The sequence below is a fragment of the Zonotrichia leucophrys genome, chromosome 1 (genome assembly GCF_028769735.1).
Source record: "Zonotrichia leucophrys gambelii isolate GWCS_2022_RI chromosome 1, RI_Zleu_2.0, whole genome shotgun sequence".
NCBI lineage: Eukaryota > Metazoa > Chordata > Aves > Passeriformes > Passerellidae > Zonotrichia > Zonotrichia leucophrys.
In genome coordinates, this window is record NC_088169.1 from 100,061,597 (window position 1) to 100,077,669 (window position 16,073).

The following is a 16,073-nucleotide window of genomic DNA, read 5'->3' on the forward strand; positions in this document are numbered from 1 at the left end:
AACCCAATTAACTTTGAATTTGGCAAACAGTGGATAATACACCAGTTTTTATATATGCCTGAGTGTCTGGTTCTTCTATTAGGAAGAGACCTGAATATTTGTGGAGGGATAGAATGTAAGAAAATAAAGATAGTGCAGAAGGTAGTATCACCTGAGGAGTTGCAGCTGTACTAATCACCAAAGATTAGGAACAGGCCTGCCCTTAATAGGCCACAGCTGTGTCCAATGAGGAGGAATGCTACAAAAGAGTGGGTTAGCTGGGTGAGGGGGCATCTGGAGTTTGTTGGCTGTGCTGTGAAGAAGAAGGAATTAATGCTATGAGGAGCTGCCTATGAGCAATCACTGAGAAGGTATGAGAACTTTGCAATTACATGACAATGTATATTGGTGGCTCAGATTGAATTTAAAGATGGAAAAATACAGTTATTGGTACCCAAGACTAAAGCCATTGTGGCAAGGAATTTTATGTTGTAGGGAACACTGGAACCGGGCAATTGTGGAGGAATATCAGAAGACACAGAAAATGCAGCAGCACCCTTGCTTTGGGCTGGCAGAGGTCCCAGCTGTTCTGCTGAGCTCAGTCTGTGAACATTGCCCTAAAACCATTCTGCAAGGCACACCAATGTGGGGATTCCCAAATTCACATAGGAAGTAGACTTGCAGAGAAAGCTGTGAGAGAGGTTGTACAACAGGGCATCTTAGCATTGGTTGATAATTGGTACCCTGAGATGTGTAGGATGTCTCTGAAGAACAAGTCTGGACTCTTCACTTTTTGGTCTTGAGGTTGTTTATTATTTCTTATCTATAAAATTTTCTTTCTGCCCAGAGATCCGCTCAGCAGGGCAGCCATGAGCACTCTGACCGCCCCCGAGGTGGTGCTGTCCTTTTATACTACAAACTACGTATTTCCTATTTACACTTAATTCCCAATACCTGTCATCTATGTTGGACAGTGCACTTCTACTCTAAACCAATCCCAAAGTGCCAACACCACTGCAGAAAATGGAGAACAAGAAGAAGGAAGGCTAGACATGCCCAGATTCCTCCATCTTGTCCCCATAACCCCCCTACCAAAAATCCTAAAATCTACATTTTCACCATGTGATAATTTTATTATTATACTATTCAAACCTCTGTGACTTTCAGGTCCTCATACAGAGCTGGCAACTTGCTTCAGGGGTTAAAATCAAATCCCCAGGTGTTCTGGGCAGCATGCCATGATCTCAGAGCCCCCTGATGTGGTCCTTGGCAACTCTGGACATCCAGAGGGTTGTAGTGAGTTCTGACAAGCATTAATACATAAGAAAGTTCTTTCACTTCCAGAAGTTAGCCCTAGATATAGTCAAGTTGTTTCAAAATTAACTACTCAGCCCAAAGCCCAGAATAAAGAAGGTGAGTGGTTGGTGACTCCCACCACAACTGGTGTTGCAAACTGTGAAAGAGAAACATCAGCAAATCCACTGGGGAATCGATGCTATGGTGATTGGTCCATGGACTCAGATACTTGGTGTCTGCATGACAAAAATTGTCAGGTCTGTTACAGAAAAATGCCTGATATGTCTTAAAAATAATACTTTGAATTCAAAAAGACTCCCCCCCAGGAATTACTAAGAGAGGGAACACTCCTGGGGGTTACTGGCCAGTTAATTTTTCTGAGCTATCATGCCAAGGATGCAAGTATTTCCTGGTATCAGTAGATACTTTTTCCAGGTGTCCAGAAGCTGTTCCCTGCTGCACCAACAAGGTTAAGGAAGTCACCAAGGTACTCCTCAAAGAGTTCATGCCCAGGTTTGGATGTCACCTGATAGGGGACCCCATTTTATATCTGAAGTATTACATCAGCTTAGTAAGCAGTTGGGTATTAGTTGGGGTTTACATAGTCCATGGAGACTACAATCTAATGGAATGGTTGCACAAATGAATCAAACCTTGAAAGGGAGCATTAACAAAATGTGTCAGGAAACTTTCTTGAAATGGTTTTTCCACTGGCCTAGTTATAAATTCGAGTACAGGCCTGAACTACCCTGAAGGTGAGCCCTTATCAGTTTGTTTGGGAGAATATTGCCACCTTCCCTGGGTCCGAGGAGCATTTTGAGAATCAGGAAATAGAATATTTAATTTCATTAGGGAAATCCTTGAATTAACATGGAAGATTTATCATTCTCTCAGAATGATAAATTTCTCTTAGCCTACACACTCCAGTGCATTGATTTCAGCCAGGGGTCACATATATATCATGACCTGGAAATGTGAGCCACTTCAGGAGCACTGGGGAAGAACTTTTCTGGTTTTGTTGACTAGAGAGGAATTGCTGTGAAAGTAAAAGGAATTAACTCCTGGGTATAACGCACCCAAATCAAGAGGGCTCCCAACCCAGAGTAGACAGTGGAAAACACCAGACCTTGGTAGCTGAAAATTTCAAGAACAAAAGTAAATGAGCAGCAAAATGTATAGACTAATGTTTATGGGAATCATTTTATCTTTAGGTGGCTGTGGTGTTGAAGAAAATTTAATATTGACTTTAATCCAGAGGTTTGGCAAAATGTGTAATCTGTTCAGCATTACAGCCTGCCTCCCTATCCCCAATTCAGAAGGGGAATGTATTCCTTGGGGAATTATCCCCATAGATGTGTCAATGATTCAATATGATAATCTGACTAATGTAATGGCAAAGAAACTTGGTAAGTAACTATCCAAAGTCACAGAAAAGGGATTCCAGGTTTTAAACAGATACTAAAATAATATTACAAACCAGAATGGCCTTGGATCTATTATTGGCCCAAGAACATGGGGTTTGTAGCTAGAGATCATTGTTGTGCGCACATCCCAAATGTAAAAGATCTCCAAAGACAACAAAATAGAGCAAGTTGCTGACAGCAATGCTATCCAAACAGCCTCTGAAACTAAACCACTCAATAAAGTTCTCAGAGAAATAGGAGAATGGTCCTTGAAAGGATGGCTGGCTGAGGTACAGGAAACCACTACAATAGTGATTGCAATGCTGATAATTATTACAATTATAATGGATCATGTTCACAAAAGGATTGTCTTTAATCTTGCAGGAATATATGTACTTGGATAAAACCTGAGTTGAGACTTACCAAATAGCCTTAAGGAATTTGAGACGTTTCAAAGGGGGGAATTGATTTCAAAGGGTTAATTTAAGAACAAGGAGTTCTACTGCATCTGTGCTCCCTCAGCAAAGCAACAGGGTGCACAGGATGTGCTCACTGATCAAGGGCACAGTGGAGATAAAGGGACTTTTAAAGGGAGATAAAGGAACCTTGGAGGGGAGTGTGTCAGGCTTGGAATGCAGCCACAGCCAAAGACCATGAAAGGGGCTGAACCAGGGGAGGGTTTTATGGTAATGATCAATTATAACATGTATGGCTTTCTGGGAGTTGTGATGGCTTGCAGAGGATGGGAGCGCACGCTGGATGGAGCTGTGCCCCGCGGGTACAGCTGACAATGTTCGCTCCCTGCTTGGTGCTGCCCTGCTGCTCAGGAGCTCTGTTTACCCGGCTTTCCTCGTTTTCGGTGGCAGAACTGCCAGAACACCGTCTTTAATAATACTTCTGACAACACTATCAGAGCTGAATGTGGTTTATAATCATTCTAAAATGCATGTAAAACTGAATAATTGATGCAGCATGGTTTGCAGGGAGGTTCTGCAGCATTGTCAGTGCTGTCTAGGACACTTCCCACATTCTGCTCTCTTGCTGGGAGTCAGAGCCAACAGTAGTGATTCAACTAGTGGAAACCTTTGAAAAAATGATCATGATTCTACTTCTGTCATCTTGATTTATTAACAAGAAGTAATGCAGAAACAATTGTGCAAATGCAGATGTTGCTACAATTAAGATGATGTAGCATGTTTTTTTCAGAGTATGGTATAGTGACAGAGCACAGCAAGGGCTCTCTGACTATCTTGAGTATATTTTCTATGTTTGCAGCATGTTTACAGAATCTTTAAAGGATAAATAATGCCTGCAAGAGTCACTTCCACAGAAATCCAGCGTAGTGGCATACCTATGACATGATGAATTTTTGATGTGGGTGTGCCCATGATAACAGGAGGATCAGATTCTGTTGTTCTAGAGATTAGAGTTGAGAATTGCATTTTACTTTGTATGCTCTGTCAAAATGGTAGAGCTATCTTTTTGAGTTGCTGAGATAACCAGTATCTTGTCCAGCTAACTTGTTAGTTGGGTTTTTTTATAATTTTCTTAAAAGCTGTGAGAGTTAACAGCAGGAAAAGTTAGGAACACCTAAAGGCTCTGCTTGCTTCTATGCTGTTCTAAAAACTCCTTCAGCTTATCTGTTGACAAATAATGTAACATTAATTAATATCATGTTTTTGGCATGTTCCAGTTGTCAATAGGGAAGATAGTAAAAGAGCCAAGTTGTCTTAAGAGTCTTCTTAATGCTTTTTCTCATCTTGGTGTTGTTTCTGAAAATAACATGCACATTGGCATCCTCATGTTTCTAATACACATGAGCTGAGCCAGCTATCTTCTTTAAAGAGAGATTTGAACATCAAAAACTTTAAAAGCATTGTTACTTATGACACTCTCACCTAAAAATAGCATATGATGTTTGTGACAAAATATAATCTGGTGAGAATGGACTTGAATGTTCTCCGTTTTTTCCTTATTTAATCATCATTGGTTAAATTTAATCCATATGTAAGCAACGCCTACATTTGGATTCCTTTTTAACCAAACAACAAATGCTCAAAAGCAGTATATTGCTGTCACCTGAGTAAGATGCTGACAAAGCTGCAAGTGAAGAAAGCTCATTTTTTAATTACTTCTCTCCTCTCCAGGGTTTAGAAGTACAAAAGTAACGAAGAGGGAAAAGTGGCAGGAGCAGAAATAGCATTTGCTCTCTCTGTTAAGAATTGGTACCTTTTTCTGTATTAAAGTGATAAGGTTTAATTAATAGAAAAGCTGCTCTTTTATAGAGTCTGCATGTTATTTTAGCATGTTCTTCTGAGGGTGAATTTTAGAATGCTTTACTTCACCGCAAGAAGCCCTTAACATTGAACCATGGCTGTCCCTTAATATTTTTGGCTGTAATATATGAGTAATAGGATTGGGACCATACTATGGCAAAGAAAATTATGGATGTTAATGCTAAAAAAAAATCTCACATGAGAATGATAACATTTTTCATGCCTTGTAGATTGCAGTTCTTATTATGCTGCTCCAAAAGGAGTAAGAGGTGACATATTTTTCTATTTCCTGACTTGCTTTTAAATAATTTCAAGAGATTTATCCTTTTAATAATTGCGCAGTTTTCAGGGAAATAATGGTGTGGTGATGTATAGTGATTTGGAAACACTGAGATAGGAGAAAGAAAAATTTTATCTACGTGCATAAATCCCTCTGTCACCAATTCTATTTTTGTTACCATAATCACTTCCTTTGAAAACTGATTGAACTAATGAACATGGTATTCTTTCTATGTTTTTCTCTTTAAAATTTAAGGTATGCTCTTTGAGATTTGTTTTCAAGTTTGTTTCAAGCAAAACCATTTGTTTATAAAAGCAATCCTAAAATAACATAGAGGTCTTGTTTCTTTTGGGAAGGGCTCAAGGTTCCAAGGCTTGATGGCTGGTTCTTACTGCTCTTACTGCTCTTTGTTCTCTTGACATGCTGGACTGATAGAAAAAAGCCCCTAAGGAATAAGGCCCACAAGAAAGATGAGAGATCAGCCCAAAGTGGAATGTCTGAGCGCTGACTCGTTGGCTCACCATTTAATGGCAAAGTTTTCCTCTGCTTCCCTCATGTGCTGCTCCTTTCTAAGATGTCTGTATCGCACTGGTTTACTTCCCAGATAGGTCTGCCCTGGTTAATTCCTCTGACACAGTCTAACAGGGTGCCAGCCATGGTCAAACCTTTTTGAATCTTTAAGACCTCAAAGGCTTTTAACCTTTGAGAGTTAACCTTTGCAGTTTTACACAGGCTAAGCTATGCAGTAATCTTTTTTGTTTTTCCCTTTGGCATGCAGAAGTTGGATTGCGTATTGTGCTTGTGTGGACTGTGTTTTGAGACAATGTTCAGAGAACTTAATCAACAGCTAGTCCCTACATTGCCAATTACATCTATTTTAATGACAGAAAATGAGATGCTATGAATAGATATGGAGAGTACGTTAATTGAAGAATATGGAAGTATATGCAGAGAATTAACATCTGTAAGTTAAAGACTGGACTAATTCAATATCCTCAATTACTGATTTATATCTGGTGAACTTTGATAATCTATTAACAATTGCTTTACTGCAACTAGCGATGTTGAAATCCCATTCAGCCACTAACATCCATGAAACCCTGTGCAAATACAAAATTATGTCTAAAACAGTCTTTCAATGCTTGTTTTGTAGTCTGTTGTGTCTTGTTTGCATCAATTCCTCTCCCAGCAGGCAGCTCTCCAAACTGCACAAGTAACTGCTGTTTATGGTGTTGATATCTTTGTTGTTTAGCTTTTGCTAAACAAACAGCTGAGCTGGTTGGGCATTAAACCTGGCATTAAACAGGTAGTGCTGTCACATTCTGGAAGAGGTCATACTAAACACTGTGAATGTGTTCTTTCTGTATCAGCTTCTCTGCTGTATCTTCTCACCTGTCATATGCAGCTCCATGTGCATGTATCTTCTTGCAAATGTCATATTCAGCAAAACATATTAATGGAAGAAGACACTAATCCATGTACTCTGACAGATTCCAACAGTAATCTGAGAGTCCTGCATCAGTGAAACTCAACAGACCTTTTAAACTTAACATGTGGCCAAGCATTGAAATGCGGCTGTGCTTGATCTAGGCGTTTATCTAATATTTACCTAGTAGTTTAGCTATTTAAGTATACTGTATATTGTTTTATATCTGGCACCAAGTGGATCAAATCCTACACTTTTTTGTACTGTGCAAATTATTTTAGTCTTGACTTGGGAAAGCTTTAGAAATTGTGGTTCTTCTAATGGCAAATTGTGGAAAAAAAATCCTTTGAAAAGTCTCTGGTTTGGCACAGTAGCATATTTTTGGTTTTGATTTGTTGTGTTTTTCTGAGGTTTGAAATTTTTTTAATTTGGCTTGGTTAACTAAGTCTGAACTGCTGACCAAAAATTTAATGTTTAAATGCTTTAGTTCTGTCTATTTTCCTTCAGGGAAATATGAGTCAAACGAGGTATTTGATCTCTCTCACTCTATGCTAAATTAAATTTTTAATATAAAACTATGAAGTATTTAACTTTTTCTACAGACTTAGTTAATTACATGTAGTAAAAAAATGCAGCTAGCATTTTTAAGTTCATCTATAGGAAGTGAAATAATCAATTTTTGTAATAAATAAGTTAACATTTCGAAATGAACTAAATTATTAGCATTGAGAGATTGTAGTGACAGGTGCCACACTTTATTTCACCTCTTTGCTCTTTGTTGTTTATTTTTGTACTGACCAGGATGGCTTATGTAGTCACAGTGCTGCTGAACAAATGAACCTCAGTCACGAGTTGAGTAGACTGTGAATTGTTTTCCCTTTGCACCACCCCAGACTGTGAGTAGGGTGCCAGCAAGCTGTTACAGATGTTGATATGTAGAGCAATTGTTTTTACTACTTAGACCAGAACAGAGTCATTTCTGTATATACTTATGTCAGTTGATAACAGTGGCCTAATAAGGTTTTGTAAAATATTATCTGAAATAATGTATTTAATTTGCTGTCTTAGTTTTTTTTTGTCTTAGTTTTTTTAATTTGCTGCAAGTTTTAGTCTTGCAGATCATGTCATTCAAAATCCACATAACTATGAGAACAATAACATGTTTACAATTCTAGCCTAGGTTAAGGTGGTGTTGTTTGTGTCTAGTTTTACCAATGACTGTGCTGATGCACAACAGACTCTAAAGTAAAAGAAAAGTCTAATTAAATTTTTCCAAGGGAATTTCTGCTGAGTTGATTTCCTGTATGACTAAGTTCTAATCTTAATTTGTAAAAGAAAGATGGATGTATATGATCTCTTTAATTGGGTCAAACAACAGATGATAATTATGTTGATATGGTGCTGAGTTTCATATTTTCATTGCTTATCAGTCTAAAACTTTGATTCTCAATTTTATCAGTGTCTGCTTTTGTTGAGACTAATCTGTTTTTTCTTTAAGATTAATTTTTCTTTGGGGTGAGGCTGCTTCTTTGTTCTGTTTTTCTATTATTTCATGTGTCAGTTCTAATTTTTGATTTTTTTGGACAGTGCTGTCCACTGTAGTACAGCCATATGTTATGTCTATAAACACTATTTGTTAATGACAGGGCTTTCTATTAAGCTGAAGTGTTCTGAAATGAAACCTGGTATTGATTCATATGCTTAGATTGATTATATTTTGATACATCAGTAGGTGTAAAAAATGCAATGGCTATTTGTAGTACCAGTAAAAATGTTTTGCAATTTAAGTGTTATATATTTTTTGTTTACTTTTATTCTGTAGGTCTTCAATAATTCATATCCTTTAAAAATGTTATGAATGTAAACCACAGATATTTTCATTCTTTGTGACATAGCTTACTGTATTTTACAACTTCGGTGTCCCTCAAGAACTTTTCTTTTTGTCCTTGTCCCTGGAGTGAGGTTGAAACAGTCCCCAGACCCCTCAGAAGAGGGTGTTTCAATTAGGTAGATGTCTTTCAGAGTTAAATGACTTGCACTGGTTTCTTGTTCCCAGTCATCTCTGAGCCTAGCACCTCTTTTCCAGTTGTTAAGAAAGAATCAGGAGCTGCAGGTTATGTTTTGCTGTGGGTATCAACTGCATTTACATCAGAAGCAATATGGCCTTGGGGTTATTAGGTTACTTACTGAGAAGATGGAGTGCACAAAAATATCCCTCGCTGGTGGATCACCACTGTTCTGGAGGTATCTCCTTCCTTTTGTCACAGCCTCCCAGGAGCAGATCTCTACTATTCCCTTTGTCATGATATAGTATGTTGCCTCTCAGAAATTCACTGCTAAAACTTCTTGAGCACAGAGTGGAGAACTTTGCCAGTAATCTGAAAGTTATGTTTCTTCTTGTGTAGCTTCTTCCAGTTGCTCTCACAGTAAACAATACCAGCTCCTGCTGCCATGGCCCTTCACAGGGCTAATTTAGTCTAAAGGGGATGTAGAAATGCAAATGTTTCAAATGAGTATATGTGTCAGGAAATTACAAATATCAGTCATCTTGGCATTTATGATGCTTAGTAAGAAAGAATGCTCATAATATGGAAAAAAATTAAAAATGTAAAGGATAAATGGTATATCATATTTCATAATAATTTGCATACAGAATTGACTTGTCCTTGGTAGTTTGATCAGTTAACGTTGTGCATGTGATACCCAGTTGTTAGTAACTCTGTAGTAGCTGACTGTCTATTCCCCAGAATCAGATTCCCTTTATACAATCAAGAGGCTATTTAGATAAAGTTAGGTTCAGGAGTCAGTATGTAAGATGGTGCTATGCATCTTTGAGTTTTTATTGCACTTCTATTTATCTGATTGCTGCATAGATGAGTAGTTTTGAAATGCTAACTTCATGGTTCATGAATGAGTTAAAGTACAATTATAAAGTGAGATCTTTTTGATTATCTCATAATCTTAGACTAATTCAAAATTACTTCCATTTGGGATTCACTTTTGGCAATTGTTCTTGTAACTACCCCAAGTAACATTTTCTATATAAATAATAAACTGTGGTGTCTAGTGGAAATTTTCTGCCATTTATAACAAGCATGTTGTACCATAAGCAATACTGTGTAGAGTGATCTTTCATAAGTGGTACAAGTTGTTACCATGGTTATGCTTTTTCACGTTGACATCAAAGAACTGGCTCCATTGGTGTTTTTCTCCTCTAAAGAATTTCATGTGTAAGTAACAGTAGACAACTGTAGGCTCTGCATTTCATTTAAGCTTCTGTCGCTGCTTTCTGTGAATCTTCCCTAGGAAGTACTGCATTTATTAAAGCTACTTTTTACTATCCCTTCTTTGATGTGAAGTGCTCTTACCTTTTATTCAGACTTTTCCAGGAATATTAGATAATTTCTTTTTTCTATGAAGAATGTGCATGTTTCAAAACTGAAATTACTTTTGGAAAAGGATGATATATATGAATTAATTAACTTCAAGAACAAAGGAAATAATTCAAACCCATGGATGTTTATATTCCATAAATAGCTGTTGGGTTTTTTTAGTTTTTTAGCTTTGAAGCATAATGAAAAATTGTGCTGAAATTACCAGTATTACTATTTCTTAAAATGATTGGGTTTATTTTTTTTCTAGTTTAGGTATACACACTCTAAGAATTTCCTTATGGCTTTCTTTGGATTGGGTCCCACTACACACCCCCAAAGGATGAAAGTAAAAATCCACTTTGTGTAGATTTTAGAGTATGAAAACAATCCTCCTGATTTCGTTCACATTCCCTAAACAGACAACTTTGGGTCACACAATTGTACTTTTTTCTATATCTTGTCTGTATTTTTTTATCTTAATCTTTCTTACCCATTCAGAACCCCTTAAAAGTGTGAACACAGAACACCGATGAGATTTGTGTAAGAGATTTCCTTTGATCTACTCATCTTCCCCCCCACACACTGTAGATTTTTAAATTTAGTGTATTAATATATAATGATAATATATTAGTGCATTTAAGACTATTACCATCCACAGTACACTTGAATATGCACCAGATAAAACATGGAATAAAACTATTTTTAAGCACTTGGTTTACCAGAACTGTCTGAGGACCAATCTACCGTTTTTGGTCTGGTTTTCTAAGAAAATGAAGCTGTTATGAGCATATATTTTGCAACATTGTTGTCCTTTATGTAAATGTCCTTTATGCTACAGCAATATTAAGGTTCTGTAAACATCCAGGGAGAAAGTAGCAGTGAGAAATTGTTATATGCATGCTGTTTTGAATCCCATACTATTTTTTGAAGTATTTTAGGGGAAAAAAAAAAGAAACAAGAGGCATGTTTCATTTCTGCCCTTGAAAGTTTAGTTCAATGCTTTCTGGCCTCATGATTAGAGAGAAAGGAAACAATTGCTTCCCTTTCACCTTTAAGATTCCACTACTGATTCACACATCTTTAGGGTAGGAGCCTTCAGCTGCTGTTTCCCCTGTTGAAAAGTTTTGGGTGGGGTTTTTTGGTTGCCTTATTGACTCATTTATTTTGAAATAAATTTCTTCTTCTTGTGGATTCTACGTCTGAACTTTGCCCACTGTTGCTTTTTTTCTTTGTCTTTTCAGTTCTGCCATCTCCATTTTATTGAGTTTGGGGCATGGGGCAGAGACAGCTGCATCCCTTGTACCTTCTGTGCTTTAGACAGTGTTTAGGCACAGTGATATTCTTTGTTGCCTCTTTCTTAGTGATTTTTATTCATTCAACTATCTTTTATTGCTGATTTGTGTAGCTAGGTCAACAGCATATTTTGTTGAATTGCAGTTTATCTCTTTTTTTTCTTAAACTTATGCTTGTATTTTGAGGAACACAGGCTTGAAGGACTAAAGTTTGAAGGACATTTCTACAGAGGGTATTCTCTAAGTAGATAAAATTTATTAAATCTTTCCATTTGGTGTTTATGGTGCTCAGTTTTACCTCGTGTATTTAAATTTGTAATCAAGTTAGCGTAATTCCTGTTTGTAATGTTTCTTTCATTCTGGTTTAATTCAGTATTTTTTTCAGTCATTACAAATAGGCAAGACAAAAAAACCTTAGTAATGAATATGCTCTTTTTAAAAAGACAGTTTAAAAGTTCATGTGGGTGTTGGCTTTTCTGGGATTATTGTTTTGGCATGCTCTGAGGGGAAGTGGTGCTTGAGGAAGCTGTGAGCCTTTGAACGCAGTGTACTCAGTCAGGGGTGGGGTTTGTGAGGCACACATTGCACGTGCCTCTGGGAATTTGTGGGTTTTCCAGGGGTAGTAATGGCTTTTTGTTAAAATTGCACCTTCCCCCAGCTGCGAACCACGGGGGTGCCGGCTGATGAGTAAGGATGGAGAGCCAGTGCAGGGCTTGGCCAGGAGAGATGATTGGGATCTCATCTGCCACTTGCTTTGTGTGACCTGATTTAAGGAAAATTGTTCATGGCATTGTAATATGTTATAAAATAATTAGTCCTAAAAGAAATTAAAACCACAGCATTTTGTGTACTAAAGCCAGTGTGGGACAACAAGCAGTAACAGACTAAGTGATAAGGATGGAGATTCAAGCACCACGAGGACACTCTCCAGAGATTTCTATTTCAAGGGATTTTTTCATTTGACAAGACCCCAGCAGGAGGCATTTGATAGGCATCATCAAAAAGGTAATATTAGACACCAGAAGTTTGTCCCAAATGATTTTTGCTGACAGGATTTCAGCAATTATTCACCAGTTCTGATAAACGTGGGAGGAAGAAAATAAAACCTATGATAACATGCTAAAATATGCTAAAGAAGGGCCCCTTCCAGAGCCCAAAAGCCTGTACAAAATGAACACCCTAGAAATGACATTTGGAGACCCACGGGGACTTTGATGTGATAGAGGGCAAATCCTGGATTTCCCCAACTCTGGCTCAAAGTCAAATTGCTTGTGGCTTTTTGCAAATTTATACTTTGACTACTTAATACATTTCCTTATTATTTAATTGGAGTATTCATTTATAACAGCATTTTCCAAAATATGTTCAAATTTATTTTAGAAGGGCTGGCTCACTGTATTGAGGTCTGGAGATGCAAAGAAGCCCAAGTTAGTACCAAGATTTTGATACTGTGTGTCCAACCCACCATTGTGTTAGGTGATATGTCTCCTTGCCCTCCTAGACAGGTATAATTTAGATTACCTTTCTGATTTTTTTTATGAAATAAACTCTTCAGTGTATGTTTGCAGACTGTTCAAAAACTTAATACTTCATATTGTCAGGGCATAACAGCAAGGAAATGATGTTATGGCTTGAATAAGTAAATAATTTGAAATTTGGAGTTTCTTCATTACCACCAATAATGAAGATATTGTTTTGCACAATAGAAGAACAGGAAGAGGGTATTCAAAATCACTCTTGAGGAGGACAGTGTGTTTAGGAATATAAATTCTTTGTTGTCATTACAGGCCTTCTACTACACTTTCAGTAACTGGCCATTTCTTGCCACTGATCTGGTTAACTTTGTCTGGTTTAGTAATTCCAAACTGACTCACTTCAAGACAATTTCAGCAGCTCTTTGAACAGCAGAGCTTTTCATTCCCAAGCCTATTCTTCCACTATCAGTAAATTGTGGTACAATTTCAGTTTACTCCTTTGGTTCCTAGAATTGCAGTTTCTTTTTGCAATAGCCTGAATGTTCTAGATGCTGAAGGATGCCTGTTTCATATTTTGCCTGTATTCGCCTCTTATCCTAATAAATAGATTAATTAATTTATATCAATATTCAGGTCTGACATAGATATTGTTTATGAATGTTTCTTGTCTCAAGATTGCACCAGTTCTACTTCACTGCTCTGTGGCTGGATGATTTGACTTTACTTAAAAGAAAGAGATTTTTTCTACCAAGATTTACAGCTTGCACGGTTGACAGTTGTTTTACCTTTTTCTAAACCACTCAAACATCTTACCAACTTAGAAACAGAAGTATATAAATGAAGTGAAGACCCAGAAGATGTGAGTGGAAGGATCTCGTGGCTTAGAGAGTCTTTTCTACATTACAGAGACCAGCTCAAATCCTGATCATCCTCCCTTTCTTTGGCTCTCTGTCAAGAAAGGGACACCCTTAAATGAAACTTTTTTTTTTTGGTTGGTTATGTGTTTTTTTTTTAACGTACCTATCCAAATTCTAGGCAGTGCCAAGTCAAAAAAAAGTGCAAACTATTTACAGGGATTCAGGATGTTGTCAGCACTCAGTAAAATTTTATCTAAAGTAAAAAACCTATCATCATCATTGCTCCTGTGTTTTATCTTGAAAAATATAATTGGAGAAGATGGGGAAGTATCTTGTTGGTTTTGCAATTTGGCAGTGCACATCCATGTAAAATATTCAGGAGTGAAATGAAAAGGTTTCAGGAGAGACAAGTGAGATGTTTCTGATGTGGAAATACTTATTTTATGGCAGAAAATCATTATTGTATGCCCGCCCAAATAAAAGGATTCTAACACAAAGCTTGGAAGCAGAAATGGAGATACAGGAATACTCTGTTAAACAAGTACTCACTCTGTCCAGCCATCTCTTCAGGAAGCGACTTTAGATGGTGTAAATTTTACCCTGGATCTGGGCCTGACTTGGGGATTTGTTTTTTGTTGCTGAGGAGCATATTTATTTAAAGGACACTTGGGTTAGGAAAATTGTTGGACAGCTGAAACCTTGTAGAAATGGAAAAAGTATAAATAATTGAAAAACTGCTCAGCCTAATTCAGCAAACTGTGACATTAACTAGTATTCTTTTGCCAGTAAAAGCTATGTCCACATTAGGATATTTTGGAACTATAGCTAGGCCAAATATTGTGCATCTGAGTCTTTGCCACAGCAGAAAGAACAACTTTCATATTTTCTCCTCTAGTTGCACTGCTGAAGGAAAACAGTGCAAAAGATTATCTAAATATAAAAACCTCAAAAAATCAACTGAAGTAACTGTCAATTGTTCTTTGCATAGAAAATAAACTGTGGTATCACAAATGGATCTGGATGAGCTTTCAAGCACCTCCTGCTTGCCTCAGGCTGATCAAACCTCCAGGCAATTGTCCAAGCATAGCAGGCTTGGTAACTCTGCCTGGAGTTAAAAGGCAAGGAGTAAACAATGACATTTTTACTCTGGAAAGTGCTTGGTCTCTGCCAAAAGGCTCTTTCCTTCCCCATGTGGAAGTTGTATAGCAATGGAATTACGTTGTCAGGGCTTTAATCTCTGAACTGAGAGATTATTCCAGCAATTGACCCTTCTTAGTTTAGGACTGAAGCTGTGGGTTCTGTCAGGAAATATTAGTGGGTGGAGATTTGCAGCTTTCTGCAAACAGCACTGGTGTGAAAAGCTTCCTGCACACTCCACTGTGGTTTGCAGGACATGCCAGCAGCTGCAGTGGTGATCAGGAAAATGATCTGGAATCCTGCTATCTGTAATTAAAGAGAGAACAACCATGTGCAGTTAGATACAATTAACATTAATAATTCAAATTAAATAAGTGAAAGAATTCAAACAATACCCTTATCATCAAATGGTTGTTTTATATATGTGGCTTATGTCTCACATGGATACTGAAGACAAAACTGTTTAAAGTTGAGGGAAGCCCTATTGATGCGAGCCTAAAGCTGGAGGGAAGTAATTTTTCCCTGGGAAAGTGGTTATTGGTGTACCTATGTATAATTATGTATAGATAAATAGTTGTATTTATTTGGGATTTTTAAACATGCATCATTATTCTTGCACATAGTATCTTTCCAGACTAATGCAATTTTCTGAATAAGCATGTAAATGGTGCATATTAAGGCAGAGGACAAATTTTTTAGCAGATGTGATTGCTTCATGGTTTAACTTCTGCCTGAACATTTTGTCTTTGACAGAGTACTGGGGACAAAAGAATTTCCCAATAAATTTTAGTTATTTAGGGTGTTGCTACAAACACATTTATGTGAAAACTTCTCAGGGTCAGTTTGGATATGTAGCTCCTTCCCCCAAACTAGGTGAATCCAGGACTCTCTAGGATGAGAATTAGGCACTGATTTACAGAACTGCTACTGCCTCTACAATGAGCAGAACAGAAGACATAGAGTTTTGAATTAATGATGTATATAGCTCCCCTGCTGTGGATTTTTAATGCGGTATTTCTAATATCATGTCCTCTCTGTCACAGGTAAAAAACAAAAAAATTTCCCAAAGCAAAAATATATGTTCCCTCATACAAGAAGCATGTAAATAGCTAGGAATAACTGTGAATTTGTTATAAGCTGTTTTGCTTCTGTCATAAGTATTATTTTAAAGATATGAAAGATGGAGAAGTTCTGGGATTTACAATTTAACAATCATCATAAAAGACAAACCAACAAAACCCTAAAGTAGGTGGACAAAAGAAGACAAAAAATGTCTTC

The 16,073-nt window shown here is 37.3% G+C and overlaps 1 protein-coding gene across 2 annotated transcripts in view; it reads left to right on the forward strand.

The window, feature by feature from the left end:
* Positions 1 to 298: 298 nt before the first annotated feature.
* The window catches only part of ABI3BP (ABI family member 3 binding protein), a 173,591-nt gene continuing 157,816 nt past the window's right edge, over positions 299 to 16,073 (forward strand). For both annotated transcript variants that reach the window (XM_064725451.1, XM_064725461.1), the window contains exon 1: positions 299 to 350. The gene's annotated coding sequence lies outside the window, so the exon portion shown is untranslated. The remainder of the gene's footprint in view (positions 351 to 16,073) is intronic.